Source organism: Hippocampus bargibanti, linkage group LG03 (assembly GCF_051943395.1).
Source record: "Hippocampus bargibanti isolate YZ-2025 linkage group LG03, ASM5194339v1, whole genome shotgun sequence".
Lineage (NCBI taxonomy): Eukaryota > Metazoa > Chordata > Actinopteri > Syngnathiformes > Syngnathidae > Hippocampus > Hippocampus bargibanti.
Window position 1 is genome coordinate 22,564,097 of NC_142736.1, and position 17,612 is coordinate 22,581,708.

At 40.1% G+C, this 17,612-nt stretch overlaps 1 long non-coding RNA gene across 1 annotated transcript; it reads right to left on the bottom strand.

The window, feature by feature from the left end:
* Positions 1-4,491: 4,491 nt before the first annotated feature.
* Positions 4,492-17,561, bottom strand: LOC148900716 (uncharacterized). Its single transcript, XR_016114486.1, has 3 exons — positions 17,196-17,561; positions 16,905-17,009; positions 4,492-4,736 (listed from the first exon to the last, which is right to left on the bottom strand). It is a non-coding gene; the product is annotated as an uncharacterized LOC148900716 (long non-coding RNA).
* Between the last annotated feature and the right edge of the window lie 51 nt (positions 17,562-17,612).

A 17,612-nucleotide genomic window follows, 5' to 3' on the forward strand; every position in this document is an offset into this window, starting at 1 on the left:
AGTTATTTATTCCTAAATTATATGGGTCTGGAGTTATCTGAGATTGAAATTGGGGTGGCTGTACAAAAGGCAAATGCTTCCCCCTCGTGGGAGGGAAAAAAAATTGCCAGAGGTTTGGCCAGCACTTTATCGGCACCCCCCCCCCCCCCCCCCTCAAAAAAAAAAAAAAAAAAACAAGCAAATTCAGGAATGACGCTGCACATCGTGCTTTAAATTTCCGGATAAATTCAGGAATGGCAGTGAATGAGTAAAAGAATGTATTGTTTGGTTCCGTTATTGTGGACACAATTACTGTATATATGCCCCAACCTATTTTGGTTAGCTTTACCACCGTGACTGTGTAACTGATGGCAGATTAGCATGGCAGAAAGCTTGATGAGCTTCAGAAATCCTGTGACACCTTAAATTCAGGTGATGTATGACTTAGTCAACCCATTTCGCATAATTATTGTTCATGTTTATTTAATTGAACTTTCTGTACCATCGTTGTTTTTGTGATCCAAATTAGTTTTGAGAACCTCCACCTTTTTTCCCTAAATAAATATCTACGAGCAAATACGTGAAATCTGTGGGCTTACTAGCATGATGGGCAGTGACTGGTGTGACAGTTTTGGCTAATGTTTAGCATTCGTTGAGCTCATGTGAGTCATAGGATTTAAAGTATCCATTTGGACAAATAGATATTTTTGGGGAAAATATGCTGCAACATCATGTCTTTAATCCAACCGGCAGTAATAATTCAGTTGACAAGCCGACTATTTACTGTTCAGTTAATATTTGGAATATCTGAAAGGTTTTTATATCAATTGATATTTCATGATACCTGTACATGGGCCATTTTGTTGCTGATGGATAATGATATCCAGGCAGAGTCCATAAACTGTTTCTTCACAGTTGGAATGGTCCTTCTGCGATAAAACTAAACTTTTCTCAAGTCATTTCCAACATGTGTCACACTCGATCTAAACAAGAAGGAAACCAATGGCAAGGCTTTAAAATGTGAAAACATAGAATGAATTGCTCACTGTGATGTTTCGGCTGATAATACACATCTACTAACTTTAAATCACATGAACACTCCGAGGTTGATTGTGATTTTTTTTGGCCGATTATCTGAAAATGTTGCAAGACTATTCAAGGATGCTGTCACTGTGAATGTCTTAAATAAAGCTGCCGCTATCTATTTGAAAGTGTAATGACGTGTTTGTGGCATATTAGTCATCACCAACGTGCGTCTGCAGAGAGCTGCGGACAATTTTGTGTGAATGTGACACTGCGGGGGCAAGGAAATGGAGTCCAAATGGATACTTTTGGAAAATATGCTGCAACGTCATGGCTTTAATCTAACCGGCAGTCATCCACCCCCGCGTCATCCTCGTCATCCTCCTCCTCTACCTCTTTGTTTGTCTGTCTGACTCTCTCTCTCTCCCTCTCTCAACAAAAAAGTTCCCAATCTTTCTTGGCCTTTTTGGAGTGTCTCCCCTGCTCTGATAATTGTCTCCCACTGATGTATGACTCTGGTTTACTCCTCCGCAGAAGAAGCCGTCGCCTCATTGACCGGTCGTCGGCACCAGTCGTGACTCAGCTGAAAGCCAATCGTCTCAAGGTCTTTGGTAAAAGTAAGCCAAACAATGCTTTTGGCCCTGAAGACTGACACAGAGACAAATAGGAATGCTCCGCTGTATTATATCTTTCACAATCTTGTAAATGTGAACAGGACAGGCCAGAAAACACGTCAATTTTACCAGATACAACTATTACCATAGCAGCAACAACATCACAAATTTTTCTTGCAACAATATTTATTGTGAGTGGTCCGTTTGTAGGTGGTTGACCTCAAAGTGAAGTGTTACTAGGTTCAGTTCCAGTTACAGCATCCCTGTGTGGACTTTGCATGTTCTTCCCGGACCTCTGTGGGTTTTCTCCAGGTATTCTCATTTCCCCCCCACATTCCAAAAACATGCACGGTAGGCTGACTGAACACTCCAAATTGTCCTTCGGTGTGAGTGTGAATGTGGATGAATGTTCATCTCTGTGTGCCTTGTGATTTGCTGGCAACCGGTTCAGGCTGTCCCCCAACTAATGTTTTTAATATAGAACATGACAGGAAGTACTTCAAAATATGTGATCATATGTTTACAAAGTGCAGTGTTGATTTGAAATGTACATTTACCTGTGTAAAAAGAAAACAAGCACAGCAGCTTCTGTCACGCCAGCCACCTGCAAGTCGCCATTTATTGTGCGCTCATATACTTCACCATAAATCCAAATCCAATCCAATAAGCACCTGCACGCAATACACAATTGGTACCCTTAAGGAAAGCCACAGTGTTGATGAGTGGTTGGAATAATTTTTATGTGCATCAGTGAATGAGAAGGGGAGGTTGTTGAATCAAGGACGAGCGCTTTGGCCACCTCATCCAATGATTGATGGAGTCAATTGGGTGGGTCGAGCGATAAGTGATGTCCAGTATCAGCCGTCTGCTTTCTGATTGATCTTGACTGTGAGATGGACTCACAAAACAAAACCCTACACCCACATGCTATATTCCCTTGATTCATCTGTGTGTGTGTGTGTGTGTGTGTGTGTGAGAGAGAGAGAGAGAGAGAGAGAGAGAGAGAGAGAGAGAGAGAGAGAGAGAGAGAGAGAGAGAGAGAGAGAGAGAGAGAGAGAGAGAAAGAGAGAGATAATGAGAAAAGAAGAGAAAGCGGGTGAGAGGCAAAAACAGAGGGGAGAGAAAGGAAAGAAGGAAGAAAGAAAGAAGGATTGAAAGAAAGAAAGAAAGAAAGAAAGAAAGAAAGCATGCATGAAAGAGAGAGACAGACAGACAGACAGACAGACAGACTGTGAGAGACTGTGAGAGAGAACGAGAGAGGGAGCAGAGAGGGAGAAATAGAGAGAGAGAGAGAAAGAGAGAGAGAAGGAAAAACAGAGATAGGGAGATAAGTATAGTAATAGAGAGAGTGAGTAGCAGAGAAAAAGAGAGAGTGAGAAGCCGAGAGGGGGGAGAGAGTGAGAGAGGAAGGGGGAAAGGGAGAGAGTGAGAGAGATACGATTGAGTGAGTTTATGAGAGTGTGCTTTTTGTCTGTTCTGTGTCAGGTTGACTTTACCGCAGTGATCTGGCTCATTTCTTCCCGTCCAGAAGTCTGTTTCTTTCGAGTCCTCCATCAGTGAAAAAACCCCTCCAATCAATTGGGGTCATTGCGCAAAGAAGCAGACTTGTGATTAGTAAATGTCAAAACGTTTACAGGCTGCACCGCAAAGCAAGCGTTATTTTTGCACTTGGCGGCGATGACCTTTCCCTCTGTCCAGCAAGCAACGGTCGGTCCCTGTCAGGGTCCAAAGAGATGCTCTAACCGCTGCTGTCTGTGTGGCCCTCTTTGTTGTCACGTCAGGCCTCTCCTCCCTTCCCAGTTCAAACCGCAGTGTGTCATAGCCGCAGAAATAGGGCTATGTTTACATCACCTTCGAGTCAACCCCGGGCTTGTTTTCAAAGATGTCCTGTGGCAAATTTTGCGGAAAAATGTTTCTTTTCCTTTGGCTTGGAGAAAGAAATCACCAGGTGTGAGTAAAGTCCAACCAGCGTGGTTGTGACATCACTCTTAATTCTGTTGAAATAGTTCAAAGAATATTGACTGACTTTGAACCATGCCAGTGATTGAATCAAACACCCCACGGTGGTGCAACTGTTCTCCCAAAGACGATGTAGATCGCTTCTCTGTTGATTGCATAGTATTGGATGCCCCCTTCAGGATATAACTTGACTTGCAGCATTTCAAAATGCATACCTGGGTCTCATCTCAATGTCGTATGATATTATTATTATTATTATTATTATTATTATTATTATTATTATTATTATTATTATTATCATTATTATTATTTTAACAGTACTTTTTATTGTTGTGATGATGAGAATGATTATGATGATGATATTTGTTATTGGATTGGATTGGATTGGATTTACCTTTATTAGTCTCGCAGTGGAGAAATTATTATTATTATTATTATATTATTAGTTATTGTCACATACTTGGCGTTTTCATAACTGTTTATGTAAAATATGCTCTTCCCTGGCAGCTATGTTAACCATGATATTTGACACACTGTATCTTTTTTTTATCTAATATATAATATGCTATTGTCCTCGTACTTTCTAAATCATCACGGTACAAGAGACAAAAAACAGCATGTTTTTTTAACCCTGAATAATGAATAATCAGACTCAGAAAACGTTTAATCGTGCCACAATGGGGAAATTTGTAGTCCACAGCAGTAATTTGAAAGGGGGTCGTAGGGTCTGAAAGGATAAAAAAAGATATTCTAAGAATAGTAAAAATGCCAAAAGACTGAGATGTATACTATTTACTGTATACTGTAAATGTGCAAAACTGTTTCGTAAAAAAACTGTACATAGAGCAAGTATTAAGAAAAGATATATTGATATATATATATAGTATAGCTGTATTGCATCAACACATATTTACAGTACAAGAGTCCAGTCTTGTTTTTTTTTCACATGTGATTATTGCGAATTGAGAAGCCTGACAGCAGTCGGTAGGAACGAGCAGCGGTCCCTCTCCTTCCAGCGCGGGTGGAATAGTCTGGCTGAAGGAGCTACCCACTGCTGTCAGGGTGGGAGGGGCTGTCCATCATAGCTTTTTGTTTAGCAAGCGTCTGTCTTTTGCCCACCTCCTCCAGAGAGTCCAGCGAGCACCCCAGGTCAGAACTGGCCTTCGAATAAAAGTGAGCAAGCTATTTATTCCACTTAATTACATATTGGATAGTATGCTCAGGTAGCACAGACACATGAACTGGGCAATTGTATCAAATTGTGAGCAAATATTATATATCCCAAATTATGATTTAAGACGTTTTTAACCAACACCAGTGTTACATCAGAATCTACACATCGTATCTTTTGTGGTTTCTTTAGTCCAATTGAAACCTGTTGAAACAACATTTGTATAATTCCTTTTTAAGTGGACCAATTTCGGCAAAGCGGGTTTTCATTTAAGACTCAGAACTTATTTTGTTTTTACCCCCCCTATCATGTCTTTTATCAAATTCCAAACAAGTGCTCAATTACATGTCATATTTAAAAAAACGGCCACAAACATCTTTAAATTGTAGTTAAACCAAAATAGGCCAACCCACGTGAAAATAACAAAAACAATATTGAATACCTCATTTATATACAGTATTTCATATTCTCTGCAGATGTACACAATCAAGTAATCCACGTCTATAAGTGCGTTTTACTTCTGTGATTAAAACCCATTGTTAAATAACACCTTCCAGTCTCTTCCAATTCATACTGTTTAACGTTGACCTGTAAACAGAGAAATATCTGAGTGGCCATGTTGATGGGTGACTGATAAGGCAACTGGGGGGTCAAATCGGAGTGGTCATCTCCTCCTCTCCTCTGTGTGTGCCACCATAAATCACGTGATGGTGTCTGGCTGCTGTCAGGCCTGCCTGATGCCCGCTAGGGTTAAACCAACAGAGGGCTAAGCAGTAGTGGGGGGGGGGGGGGGGGGGGGGGGCAATCTTGATGGGAGCTTTGTCTTCCTCAAATTGACAGTCAGACAACCAACCATGATAGGGAGGGAAGACTCTTCAACTGTTTTCTGAAAGCTCTCGGATTTTAGTTTGGATTTGTTCTTTCTAACTTGGTCATCCATTTTTACTCCACCGCTCTGTCTTTCCTCACCTCATGTGCTTAACTTAAAGCGTACAGGCGAGTGGGCTAAAGATAGAACCTCTCCGGTGCTTCATTTGTCATTTGGCGACACAATTGTAATCAGGACCAAAAAGATCCTGTCCATACAGACAGGACTCGACAAGACTGGCGCAAGTCGTCCTGAGCTGCTTGGACGACCGCCAGATGCAGGAGACGTCAACGTAAACACAGTGTGAGCCTTACGCCCGGCTTAATGCGAGAGCGTGGACAATGCATTTATACAATGCTGGCTGCTGAGTGCCATTGGGTAATATGATTAACACCCTATGACCTCATTCGGACAACTCAGAAATGTCTTAAGTGGACTTGAGTTGCCAAGTATCTCGAGATTTTAGATTGCATTTTTTTTTGCCAAAGCTGCAAAGGTTATCTACCTTATATTAAATATTTAGACCACATGTGAGTATAAAATGCCACTGCTTCTTTGAGTATATATTTGTAAGTAGATCCAGTGGTGAAAGGTTAACACACTCAAAAACTACATTACGCATTCGGAAAGTTTAAATACAAGAGTTCTTTTTCTTCTTCTTTTCCTTTATCATGTTTTCAGAACAGCTGCAGCTGTAACGAAGTGCTTTACAGAAAAGACAACATAAAATCACAAAATGGGATAATAAAACATAATACGCAACATAGGACATGGACATGAAGCAGTTTTAGATGAAAGAGAAGAATTATTGTGGTATTTTTGTGGAAGATTAAGAGTTCAAGAGTTGGAGGTCATAAAACGGTGAAAACGTCCACTCATGAGATTATTTGAGTTGGCTCATTGGATGTTGTGAAAATGCATTTATTTATTTATTTATTTATTTATCTGTGTGTGTGTGTGTGTCTGTATACATTTTGTAAATAGCATTTTGGAGTTGTCATACAAATGGATTTCCTTCCCTATGTGGACATGCTAGCTGTTTTGCAGTGTGGGAAGCCAGCTCATCAAATTACAATACAGTACAATACAATAAAATACATATTGATTTATATCACGCTTTAACAACAGCTAAAGCTGCAACAAAGCACTTAACATGGGTAGCTACTATCGTATACAGGAAATAAAGCAGTCACAAAGTTAGTAGATCAACTCGGATTCTTGCTGAGTCAAATGAGTACAAGTGAGTTTTGAGACGTGTTTTAAAGAATTATGTTGACTAAGCATTTTTTCAGGAGAAAGATTGAAAGTAAACCAAAACAATGATAAAATGTAAGTGCTACTTTCCAGCATGTCTTTTGTTTATAAGCAGACTATTTTCTAGCAATGAGAACATTGCTGTAAAAAAATGGACGCAACCAATGTTCCCTCGAAGCGACGCTTGTAAGCAAATGCGCACTTCTATCACCCCACACGGTGACAGCTGGTGCGTACCAAGCACACACTGCTTTTCTACACTCATTCCGTGTTCACTCAGTGCACACTCAGTTGTTCCGTGAGTTTGATGCATACCTTGACATACATTCAAGGGGGGTTCCAATATCATCACACATCATGACAGGTTCATTGCTGCCACCCCAAAATTGTGCCCTGTGTGGTCGTGAATTGATACTAGAATTTGCCACTGTGCTTTGAAAAGAAAAATAAACACTGCCACATTTGTGAAATAAAATGAGCATTATTATTTACTATGTATTATGAGAAGTCCAAGATGGCGCCCGAGTCGGCAGCCGTCAGGAAGTGCTCTCACGAGCCTCGCTTTTTTTTCTGCATGTCTTTTCAGTGCAGAGCGCTGATGCGCATGTGGAACGGTCGCAGCTTGGAACTGAAGCGGATTTACGTGGAAGAGGACATGTGAAACAATTTCTTTTCGTCAATGGATGCTACAGCTTCGTGTTTGCTTTCAACATTTAGCTTTTCGCAGACGTGCACATTTCACCATGACGTCCTTGATCCAATGGTGAAAAGGATGTTTTGATCCTCTCCTCTTTCATCTAGAACTGCTTCATACAACAAAGAAGGTGCATTAAGTGCTTCAGATTGAATGACTGTCTGTCTTTTGTGTTGTGTCACATTATTTGATATTTTGTTTTTTTGTTGTTTGACTTCAAGATGGCGCCGCGAGAGTGGTGGCCTTTACAGCAGCTCATGTATTTTATTTTTCTACATCTTCCTTTCCTTTATTCTTCCTTTCATCACTTTACTGCTGTGAACTGTACATTTCTCCACTGTGAGACAAATTAAGGCTAATCCAATCTAATCCAATGTTGTAAAGGCTAAATTTCTCTACCAGACTTTTTTTCGGATTCATTAGTTTATATGCATGTGCACAAGTAATATTTTAATATCACTACAGATATACATGCACAATTTTTTGCTCCTAATTTTCAAAGCACTGAAGCTTTCCAAAGCTCGCTCGGGATGTTTGTGCATGGCGCTATCAATGTTGGCATCGGCCAGTTTGCAGCACGTCATTGCAAACTGCTTTTTTATGACAGGAAATGCCATGAGCAACAAGAGCAATCCCCCACACCCCGCCCCCGTGACGCATTTGCAACGTGAAAGCACATTGAAGTGGATGTGGACGATCGTCGTCCCCCGTGAGAACCGGTTTTGTTTTCAACCTAAGTGAAGATGTGCTTGCAACATGAGACTATCTTTGCTTGGTCTGACATCTTTAAAGGACTCATCAAGTGTCACATTAAGGTAAATTTAAGACACCAGAGCAGTTATGGTCACTTTTATCCCGAAGTAAAGATGTTGTGGGTGAGGTTATAATCCAGAGTGGGTAACCTTTGCCCCGGGATTGTGTGTGTGTGTGTGTGTGTGTGTGTGTGTGTGTGTGTGTGTGTGTGTGTGTGTGTGTGTGTGTGTGCGCATGTGCGTGTGTGTGTGTGTGTGTGTGTGTGTGTGTGTGTGTGTGTGTGTGTGTGTGTGTGTGTGTGCGTGCGTGTGTGCGTGCGTGCGTGCGTGCGTGCGTGTGTGTGTGTGTGTGTGTGTGCGTGCGTGCGTGCGTGCGTGCGTGCGTGCGTGTGGTCCTGCCGGAGTGATAGATTTATGGAAGGAGGAGTGTGAGGCGAGGCCAGTAAACAGTGCAACATGCATGTAGGAGGTCTGGGGGCAGACCAAAGCCAGAGCTGTCAGGATTCCAGACAGAGATATAGAAAGACCCCATCCCTCCACAAACAAGCCATCATAAAGAGTCCCACTGAATGGCCATGTCTCAGGCTCATCACATTCATTTTTTCTTGATAGTGTGCTGAATGATTTTTTTGCCGTGCTTTTCCTGCCAAAAATGAATTGATGATTTGTTTCATCAGTGTGCTAATCAGCAACCTCACTTTAGCATATCTGAATAAGAACACCAAAAGTAGGAAATTAGCATGATCTCAATTCAAACGGAAACCGTGTCTCATCGAACTCTGTGTTGAATTGTAAATAACTGAATTAAATAAAAATAATTACATACATGACCTTTTGAGAATAGCGCACTGTCCTATACAGACTGTTTGGAAATGTAAGCTCAGACACCTGCAATCGGCTAATACAATACAATACAATACAATACAATACAATACAATACAATACAATACATTGTGCTTTAACAACAGCTGAAGATGTAACAAAGTGCTTAACATGGACAACTGTGACAATTTGTAGCGGTGATTGTGCCCATAAGGAGATAGCTGCTAATGCTAAAGAGTAGTGCATAAAACACACTTTGGATCTCAGTTGTAATCGGCAAACTTGTGCAATATTCTGGTTTACTCCCTCAACTGCCGAAAGAAAATGTGTTAATGTAACGTGAGAGAAACTTACAACAGTGGTCAAAAATGTATTTTTTTTTGTGTGTGTTTTTATTTGATCCGATGTAAAAATTGAGGCTGCTAGCATGAGCCAACGTATGACATTTTTTAGATAAAAGCCACCAGTGGTCTGATTTTTTTTTTTTTGCTTTTTACATGACATCTAAGTGCTTTGGCTAATGACATTCACAGTTGAAGTTTACTGTAAAACAGACCAAGAACAAGGAATACAAATACAATTTTAAGTTGAACACACAAAAAAAACTTTTTTGAAAGTGTAGATTGAAATTTTCAACGTAGAGATTGAAAATTAGGCTTTCATTAGGTTAGGCTTTCACGGGAGATTTTGAGTTTCAATGATATAGAATGCCAATAGAACAATTCAAACAACTAACATCTTTTGAATTGAGTTTTCTTTTTCACTCATTTTTCACAAGTTTAATGGACTGTCTATGGTCTATAAATGTAACTTGGTTCTTTTATATTCACCTCAATTATTATTGTGGTTGTCGCAGGCATGTAGATGTGTATTAGAACATTGTTTTACTCATACTCTTGTCAGCTGTGACTGTCACTGTGTGTAAAGTTGATATCTATATGCATGTGCCTATGAAGGTGGAAATCACCCTTATAGCGACCCTCTTCAGGCCCAGGGGTCACACATTGTTCAGGAGGATACAGACAACCTAGCTGATGAATGACCACTTCAAGTGGTTCCCTGGCTTCGGCGCTACTCCGGAAATCGTAATTCACTCGCTGCAAGAAGCCCAAAACAGCCATGGTCCTCCGCTCTGTTGCATGCTTTGACTCCACCATTCAGAAAGTGATGAGAAAATTGTGAGTCCATGAGCATTACATAGGTAAGTAAATCTTGAAGTGCAGCTGTATCCCTCTCCAAACTCCCAACTGTACAGGCCGTCTCAATGAATGAATGTATGTGAATGTGCAGTATGTTATTTACCTGTACTACAGTAGATAGATCATTGTTGACATTCCGTACTCACACTGACACCATGAGTTGAGGTAGAAAAAATATGGACCAATGTAGTAACTCCCATTAGCTAACTAACTAACTAACTAACTAAATTAAATTTAAAATTAAATTGTAAATTTCTCCACTGTGAGACTAATAAAGGCCAATCCAACTAACTAACTAACCAAAAGGCCCGCTAACCAACTAACTAACGAACCAACCAACCAACCAACCAACTAACTAACCAACTGATTACCCAATTAACTAACTAACTACCTAACAACTACCCAACTAACCAGCGTACTAACTAACTGATTACCAGATCAACTAATTAACTAACCACTTAACCAAATAAGCAATTAACCAACTAACCACTAACCGACTAACCAACAACCGACTAACTGACTAACGAACTAACTGACATACCGACTGACCAACTGACTGACTGATTGACTGACTAACAGACCAACTAACTAGTGAATGAACTAATAAACTTACTACCAAACTAACCAATTCACCAGACCAGACTGGTTTCGCCTAGTTTCAAGCAGTTCCGATTGAATCAGATCAGTTTCAATAAGTTCCAATTGATTCCAATCGGTTCCAACTGGTCAAAACTAGTTCCATGTGATCAGAACCGGTCAAAACCAGGTCCAGTTGGACTGGTTCCAGTTGGAACTAGTCAGTCGATCGGAACCGTTAATAACCGGATCATTCATAGATAAATCCATATTCTGGAAATGCAAATGACAAGCACAAAAAATATTGTCTACAGACCTTGCTCGTGTTCAACTAAGTTTTGTGATGTTAACAAAAAGACAAAGAAAAACAATGTCTAGACTTTTTCCAGCAATAATATGGCCTATAACCGTTACACCTTGATTTATAAAATAAGAACAATCCTCTTTACAATTACAATAATGTGCACCCTCTTCTACTTAAGCAGTGGCAGTGCAAGTCAAGCCACTTGCATGTCAGTTGTGAGGGTATGTACATTTTTGCAAACACATGATATCACTTATTTTTACCATCTCTCAAATAAAAAAAAATCCTTGAGGTGTACAGGTTTTGTCACATGGAAATACTGGTATTAGTTTTGGAAGTACAGTAATCCCTTGCTACTTTGCGGTTCGGGTTAAGAGGTCAGGGTGGGGATGGTGTGCCAAACCTTATTTCGCAGATTTTTTACGATTGCATGTTGTCCTGGTCCGCATTAACCACAAAAAAACGAGGGATTACTGTGCAGTGTTTTTTAAAAGAAATATCTTGGTCTCAGAATTTGGTACCAAATACAGTGATACCTCCGCTTACGATCTTAATTGGTTCCCGGAAAGTGTGTGTAAGGCGAAAAGTTTGTCTGCCAAACACTTATTTCCCATAAGAAACAATTAAAATGAGATTAATCCATTTCCAGGTCCCCATAAAACATAATTTTCTACTAAATAAGCCTTAAAACTACACAAAATATAACTATTTTATGTATAATACATTTGCTATTGTATTGTATTGTAATTAAATAAATAAACTATTTATAATAAAGTCTTTTTATTTACCTTTGTGATGGTCGTTGATGTAGTGGCCTCTTGATGACATCCGGGTGAAGTTGCTGTGCTTTCTCGGAGATAATACCCTCACTCACACTGTCCCGTGCTAGCTGCTTTTCGTTAATCCAAATCAATAGAAGTTTTTCAACCTCTTCTATTGCCTGAGACTGTGGCGTTACCGGTGCGCACCACAGCTTTAATGTCTTTCAATTCCTTGATCTCCTTGATGTGCGTCTCACCCTGACGCATATCACACGCTTGAAAATTGTATAAAAGCAGCTGTCGTGGGACAGACAGAATCAGACTCATCTCGGACTCACAGACTCAAAGAGAGTTGCAAAGACCCGCACAGGCACGCCGGGCGTCGGACGGACATCACGGCACAACTTGCTCGACTCCACGCCACGATCAAGCTCTGCGTCACACCGGCCTGGGAGATCTGACAACGAACCTACTTACAAATAAAGAGAAACATCAAACTCTTTAAGACCATTGCTTAGACAACACAGAAATATCCTTAGCCACACATAGCAATGGTCGGTCGACTTAGCATACTGGTCTGGGACGCTAAGTCACACAAACACACACCTCGTTCGGGTTTTTCGATGATCTTCTTCTTCTGCTCGACCGTAATTTTCTTTTGTGTCCTCTTCGGCTTAACACTACCGTGCGGTGGGGTCTTTTTCGGTCCCATAATTGCAAAAGTACTCCACTCGATAGAAAACCATGTCTGCACTCAAAGGGGGTGTGGAAAACTAGTCAGCCAGCAACTAGTTCATATGCCAAGATTATATTCTCGCGAATTTAATGTTCATAAGGCAAAAGGTTCGTGAGCTAAAGAGTTTGTAAGCCGAGGTATCACTATATATATATATATATATATATATATATATATATATATATATATATATATATATATATATATATATATATATATATATATATATGAATAGGGGTGTGTAGTCTTTTCATAACCACTGTTGACTAAGACTGCACATCTTATAAAGCCGGACCTTGTCATCAGAGTATGTGATGACTTGCTGGCACATGCTCAAGTGACCCGCTGATGACCGTATGCGAGGGTGATCCTGCATCAGGCGAACATGAGAACGTTTTGGACGATTCTGTGAACTTTTGGAGGGGCGACTTCCTCTAGGCGCCATGAACCTTTGTTCTGGGTTCATGCTTTATATTTTTGGCGTTTTGCAATATCAGAATATCATCTGAAAATAACTTTCCACACAAGTTTTTTTTAGAAACAAACAGAAAAAAAGAAAAAGCTCCACTCCTTTGGAATCAAACGAGAAAGATACTCTCACATCCCTAAAGTTTAGGGAACTTTCTCAATTCTGTGCACAGAATAACACCAAACGGATTTTCGCACATATTTTTGTTGTTTTTATAATCGAAAGTTAGTTTTAGTCATGATGTTTTGCATGAAAAGCGTACTTTTGACCCAGTGAATTGAACCCATGTTCTCAATTTATATTCAGCCCGTGGTGATTTGATTTGACATTTGGCCGCTAACTTCTCCCTGAAGCCTCCCTGAATAACCTCCACTGAGACTCTTACATGTGCTTGGACAGCATCATTCTCTTTGCTAATTTATTTTTTCCTGTTTGCTTCTTCATTGTGCACAGCTGTAATTGTTGAAACAACAGCCAAATCGCTTGAATCAGGAGTAGGTGGGCAGTTCTTGTTTAAAAAAAAAAATATATTCATTTGTTCAAACTGAACTGCTCATTATTGTCAATCCTTGTGAAATTCGCCTGTGTATATTTATCATTTACTTCCAGTTAGCGTGTAACATTTTTCACCCCAAGAGAGTAGAGATTGAGAGTAGTTTTATGCCCTCTCTGGGCTCTAAATGTACCAGAAATAGCAAATAAACAATTTACTCACTAAGCACATAATTAGATCAAATCTGCTTTGTAATTTGAGGGACTGGAATTCTCTCTAGTGTGCATCTCTGTTTGTTTGTGCAATTTGAGCTGGTTTAATATAGCATGCAAGCAGTGACGTGCAGTCAGGGGGAGGCAGGTGAGGCCGTGCCTCACCTGTCATCATGGAAATATCAAATGAAAAAAAAAAATTAAACAGTTGTATTTATTTAGTGATTTGTACTTTAGTTATTTTCCATTTAACTTCATCATTTTTGGATTTTTTTCAAGATCGCTGAATTTTCACATTTACCGTCCAAATACTAAGTAGAGACGATCGAGCGAGCATGGATTGCACAATGACTATGCTAACTGTGCTGGCTTGCTCTGCAGTGAGACCGCATTGCTGTCCCTCTGCATATCGCTCTTAAAGTATATGTTAAAGTATATGAACTAAATTTCTACATTTTAGCTGGTGTATATAATGTACAGTCACTGTACAGTATGAACACTTTTTATTTGTATCAAAACTGTGTGCATATGTGAGGCACACAGTTATTCTGTCTCATGGCAGGGGGCGCTGGTGATGACAGAGATTCTTCTTGCGCCTCCTTGGCTGCAGAATAATAACATTAGTCACAGCAAGCTACAGTAAACAGTTAGCAAGTTAAGTGCAACCATCCAGTCATTTTTTTCGTGTTGCTTGGCCTTATTTTCAGAATGGAGGATTACAAAGTATCTGAATTGAAAGGAATAGAGAGACTTTTAAAACTGAAGAAAGAGAAAGGAAGGCTTCTACAAAGAAGCTATACATGCCTTTTTTCAGAAGGAGTGGCGCATGGACTTCATTTATAAGTAAAGGTAACACGATAATAACGTTTTTTAATTCTTTTTTCGTCTATGCCACAGTTTATATAAAAATGCTGACATGACATTTTCAATAAAACACGTTAACTGTTGCCAATCAAATGGTTAATAAGCTACTCTGTAGAGTTCATATGTTTGTAAATCTGACTGTGATGACGTCAGTGCCTCACCAGCCATGAACCTCACCGCACATCACTGCATGCAAGTAATCTGTGTTTATGACAACAATGTGCGGCACTTTCACTGTTCAGAGGTAGCACAATGGCACCATGTTGCCATACATTTTATCACCCAAAATGTTGGCAGTGACAAAAATGTGAAACAGACCTGCTAACCAACTACAAAACAAAGATGCTGAAATTAATAAGAAACGCGTAACTTCAAGTACGCTATTATGGTAGTGTGGGTAAAAGTTATGTGTCGTTCGCAAAAGAGCCGGTTCTTAGAGCCGGAACTCTGAAGTGAACAAGGAGCCGACTTTTTTCCCCTCTATTCCCCGCCCCAGTCTTCGGTTAAAGCTACACGTGATTGGTCAAGATCCGTGGTAGAGGAAGGGATTACCGACACATGCAGCAGCGAGGAGAAGTAGGAGGGGTTTGAGAAACAGAAGCTCACTGTGATTAGCACATGAAACAGCAAAGGGAGACGACAGCGCTGGATAGCACTCCAAAGGAAAAAAAAGTCAAAGGGTGAGAAAATGGATAGAAAACACAGTGAAATTTGGACTCGTTTCAACTTTATTGATAGTTCAAATCAGAGTGAAGACTGCAAGGTTAAAATATGCCATCAATCAGGCTCCACAAACAACCTGCAGCAGCATGTAATAACAGTCCACCCAACTGTACAATTTGAAGAGAAAAGACAAGCAAGGGAACCAGCTATTAATGACGTTTCTATTGTGTCTGCCTGCATCTGTTGCTACTGCAATATCACAACTTCCATCCAAGATGTACAACCCAGAGCTCCTTCATGCACTTTATGCAAAAAGCTATCAACCCAGCTAAACTGAACACAATTGATGAGGAACTGCGTAAAATGATTGTAAGTGATTTTCAGCCATTTTCAATTGTGGATGACAAAGGATTCAGAAAATATACTTATGCTCCCAACCCAATGTCTGCAATTCCAAGCAGGAAATGTCTCCATTGCTGGGCTATTAAAGGCTTTCTGATTCTGATTCTGAAAACACTTTCTCAAAGAATCATATCATAATCATATCTGGCAAAGAACGTGCCGGAGTCCAAGAATGGGTAAAAAAAAAAGCCACGGCTGTTTGTCTAACAACTGACTGCTGTACATCCCGAACCACGACATCCTACACATGTCACGAGTTACATGCCGCTTTATTAAACATTTCAAAGTGGGGACCTGACTGCTGGATTGTTTTGAGTTCAATGAAGGACACATTTCTGACAATTTAGCAGACGAGCTGGGGGGGGGGGGGGGGGGGTGCTGGAGCCATTTGACCATGTCACTGCGGATCAGTGGAGACAGGTAATACAGTGGACAAATGTTATCACATTATGCTGTTATTATTATTCAATTATGATCAATGTTACTAGTTGGGATTATAGCATCATTAATCTGAAAAGCAAATTAGTGACAGCTGATCATCAGACCAGAGTAACCACAGGGAAAGTGAAAGTTAGTGGATGCTGTCTGTGCACATATAAATAAAAATATGTGATATAATGTATTTTTTACATGAGTAATTTGTTTTTACATTGATTTTTGGTAGTTAATAAAAAAAAAACTGAGGAGCCATTTGGGAGCCAAAAAGCCCCCCCCCCCAAAAAAAAAAAAAAAAAAAAGAGAAAAATAAAATGAGCCTAGGCAAAACAACCGGCTCTCTGAAAGGAGCCGGAATTCCCATCACTAGTGGGTAAACAAGATTCAGTCCGTTTTAAGCAAGCAATAGTTTATGGAATATCTACCTCGAGCAGCCGTGGCCTAACATCTGGTCCGGTGCTTTCAAGACAAAAGCATTACAGCTATTACCACAGACTAAATTATTAAAGTTAGGCAAACCAGTTAATTAAAGTTGTCTTAAATTGAAATAGTTTCATGTGTTTGATTACTAAATATTCCTTTTCGTGGTGTTTATAAAACTAAATGACAAACGTTTACATTGGATACAACCCCCCCAAAAAATCCCCATTTTACCTCTAGATGGCGGCAAAAATTAGTGTCCAGTATCCATTGTCAACAGGCCTCATCAGGGTTGTCTTGGACAGCGAGATAGCGGGTGGGGTTGGGGGGCACACTGAACTGTGAGAAAAGCAAAAAGGCAGACACAAACACACCGGAAGAGTTATTTTCAACAAAACTGATGTTTACCACACATTTTACACTGAAAATTAAATTGTACAAGTGCCGCCTTAAATAGTGAATTTCCATCTCAGTCTTGTGATGGTGAAATTTGGATGCTGGTATTTTAAAGAGGGAAGTACATACCACGAGTACTACTTTCTGCCCAGGTCTGTGGTTGACACTGGTGGCTCAATCACCTTCAGACGTGCTGCTGCAACCATTTTAGAGCAACTTTAAATAATCTTGATCCCAGCAGTACCTGCACAAGCAGCCAGTCCGCAGTTTGCTGCCCAGTAAAAGGTTGTGTAATCGATGTGACTAACGCGGTCGGTCTAACGTTGTAGTGAGACCAGCAGAGTTCTGAAAACCACAAACATCCTGTTCCTCAATCAACTGATTTACACGCAGTTCATCACACTGACACAAACAACAATACAACATACTTAGGTTGCGGTGGGTATATTAAGATGGCGTTCATGGTTATGATGTTCAAATTAAAGACACTGCGGCATAATTCCGACGGCAGATACTAATACTAATATATAGGCTAACAAGGCTAAT